We start from the raw sequence: 3,682 nt of genomic DNA, 5'->3' as shown, positions 1-3,682 counted from the left end.
GCAATGCAACTGGTGTTCAGGACACTACACCTATAGAGGAAGAAAGTGGAGGTCCTGCTCAAGGCAGTACAAGTCATGATGAACACAATGGAGAGGAAGACATTGAAGGCAAGTTATAGTTTATTTGCCATTCCAACAAGTCATCTCTTTGGCTGATTTGCATGAAACTAAAGCATTTAAATTTAAAATCTATTTTGTAACTCCTGCACAACGAGCCCCAAGGGAACGCAGGCCACCAACCAAGGGATCACAGCTAGACAGGATGACAAAAGCTATGGGTAGGAGACTGCCCATAGCTATTGCTCAAGGCAAAAGATGGCCAGATGAACCTGTTCAGGCAGCCAAGTTCGCATTTGAGTCTGGTGTCATCATTCAAGATAAGGTTCCTATCCTACCCCATTGGAAATTGTACAAGAAAGACGAAAAATATTACAATGATTTTGTGGGAAAGCTCTCTGTAAGTGCCTTACTCTTTCAATGGTTGACTTGAATATCTTCATAAGCTGAATTGACTAACTAAAAGTGGAGTTGTCATATGTCTAGGGGCGCTTGGCCATTAACGATAAGGACAAGCCAACTGAGGAAGCTTGCACCGATGTGCTGCGCTCTGGAGTCCGACAAATGAGGTATCGACTGAAGAAGAAATACTTCAATGGTGTACCTGCAAATGAGATTCCCACAACTTCTCCAGTTTCAAGTATGTCTGATCAAGAGTGGCAGGCACTGGTTGCAAAGTGGACTAATCCAAAGAACATGGTATGCGTATCTTGTCATATATTCTATCTCATTCACTTTCTAATGGATCTTCTCATTTTAAACCTATGAACTCATCTCATATGTTCAATCTCTTTTAGGAAACAAGTGAAAAGAACAAGAATAATCGAAGTAGAGTCAAGTATCATCAGACTACCGGTTCTCGCAGCTATGTGGCACACTTGCATGCATATGTAAGTAACTCATTCACTACGTAAGACTAACTTTGTATCATAAGACTGACAAAACTATTGACATTGATTTTCTATTACACAGAAGCATAATAGGAACAATGCAGAACCCAGCATAGAACACAATGAAGAACTTGATGTCGTGGAGGCCTTCAAGACCTGCCATACTAGCTCCAAGCATGGTCTCAGTGAACCAGCAAGAGAGGCAGTTGTAAGTCCCAACATCTCTTTTGATATGTTGTTTTGTGCATCAATTGTATAACATGTCCAGTTCCAATAACAACTTGCAGTGATGCATTTTAGTAACTTATATATAAACCAACAATATTGTTCTTTGTTCTAGGTCTGCCCCTACACCCATGTCTTATACTTGATCTATTCCTGCTTGAGATGAACCAGTTCACACTTTCATTAGCATGAGATGATAGATTAATGAATTTCTTGGCTTCTTTAGATACACTTTATACTTGTAGTTGCAGCATTGTTCCTCTGTACATTTGAGAAGGCAAAATACCTTGCTGATTGTTTTTCACTACCTGTGCTAAACCAACAATATTGTTCTTTGATCTGGGTCTGCCCCTGCACCCATGTCTTATACTTCATCTGTTCCTGCTTGAGATGAACCAGGTCACACATTCATTAGCATGAGATGATAGATTAATGAATTTTCTGGCTTCTTGAGATACGCTTTATACTTGTAGTTGCAGCATTGTTCCTCAGTACATTTCAGAAGGAAAAATACCTTGTTGATTGTTTAAGTTTTCACTACCTATGCGTTATGTCAAACATATGGTCATTGTTGGCTTCAAATTGTAGGCAAACATGGAAGCTTTGAGGGCAGACCCTGTTCCTGAAGGTGAGACAGGAGTATGTAGTGTGCAAGTGGTGTCCCAGGTGCTCCCCAAAAACAGCTCAAACCATTTCCTGAAGAGTCTTGGCATCAAGCCAGTGGGATCTTCCAAAGCATCATCATTAAATGAAAATGAGCTTAGGGAACAACTGGCAGCTGAAGCTAGGGCTGCTGTACAAACTAAACTCTAGGAGCTCAAGCAGAAAAGTGTAGAAGCTGAGAAAAAGCTGGCAATGCAGGAAGAGAAGATGGAGGAGATGAAGAAGATGTCAGAGATCACCAACAAGGCACTAGAGGAGAACAATGTGTTGATCAAGCGTCTCTTGTCCCTCAAAAATGCTCCTTCGACATGAAAGGTATCTGTTGCTCTGCTAATGTGTTTTTGTTCTGACTGATCATTCTAATTGCTCCACTTGTTCCTCCTGCATGTTTCTGCTCTATTGTGTTATGTTATCCAATAATGTGTGCAATTTATAGTTAATCTACTTTGCTCTTCTTGCAGCCGCTTCTTCGACATGAGCTGCTCTTACTCTCTGGTCGGTGCTGCTGATTTTGTGTATGCAAACTGTGCTGTTGCTGATGGGCGCCAATTTGCTGTGATCTTCAGTGAACAAAGATGAAAGTGCTGTTGCTAGTGGTTGGCTGTGTCCCTAGTTCAGATGTGTTCTATTGCTGCCACTGCTTTAGTATGGAGCTTTATGTTATTCTGGGGGTTGGTTTAGTTGCTGTGATCTGATGTTCTATGTTACATATGAACTGAGTTAAATAGTGTCAGTTGTATGGTGACCATAATACTGGATCTGCTAAGTTATGTAAGCATCTGGTCTGCTCTTATTATACGGTGATCAGTGACTAAAATTCTGAGTTCTGTGATGTTATTATAAAGCAATCAGTGATGAAAATTCAGATTTTTGTGACCTTATTGTACTTTGATCTGTGACGAAAATATTCATTTCTATGACGAAAGTGTTAGCCACTCACAGTACGCCACGTGGACCAATCGCAGTGTGCCGCGTGGTCCAATAAAATAAGGACATGTGGCTCGCCAGTCAGCAGTTACGCAACAACCACGTCAGCTGCAACATGGTTGCCACGTCATAGCCACGTCAGCTGCCACATGTCTGACCACGTCAGCAACCACGTGGCCTGCCACATCGGCTGCGACGTCAGCTGCCAGTGTGGCAAACGTCGTCTGGTAGCCTAACGGAACAACATGTTATGACGAAAACATCGCGCACCCATGACGCAAAATTGTTCGTCATAGAATGGGTTCATTTCTATGACAATGAATATTTTGTCACAGAATGAGTGCCGATCTATGACGAAAATTCACTTTTCGTCACTATAGTTAATCTATGACGCTCGTTCCATGACGAAAGTGTTTTCGTCAAACAATCGTCATAAATGATGTTTAGTGACGAATTTAGAGTCTTCAGTGACGAAAGTGGATCGTTAGTGATGAGCACATGCCTACTAGTGGGTCCATACTCGTATGCACCTCGATCTGAGACGAGGCAGTCGTCCTAGATGAGATCGGAGGTCGAGTAGGGAGGGATAGGGTGGGAGCCAAGGATCACTGCCTCTGATACCACCTGTAACACTCGTGGCCTACGACGATTGCTGGACACATGAGCAACAAGTAGATCGTCGGAGTGGGGAACGACGCCCAGGAGGAACCCCTCTCTGTGCTCATGTTCTATTTTATAATATTCGATGGTCTCTTACAAGCCATAGTTCAGAATATAAGGCAGGTTGCTCGTTGATCCTGATGGACCCACAAGTCATACTCTAATTATTACATATATGGGTAAATGTGCTTTCGCTTAAAGAAGACGCCCAACGCTCCTGATGCTGTCACCCCTGTGGTGTGACATACAGGCGCACCGAG

The sequence above is a fragment of the Sorghum bicolor genome, chromosome 5 (assembly GCF_000003195.3).
Source record: "Sorghum bicolor cultivar BTx623 chromosome 5, Sorghum_bicolor_NCBIv3, whole genome shotgun sequence".
Classification (NCBI taxonomy): domain Eukaryota; kingdom Viridiplantae; phylum Streptophyta; class Magnoliopsida; order Poales; family Poaceae; genus Sorghum; species Sorghum bicolor.
Note: the sequence above shows the minus strand (reverse complement) of the source record.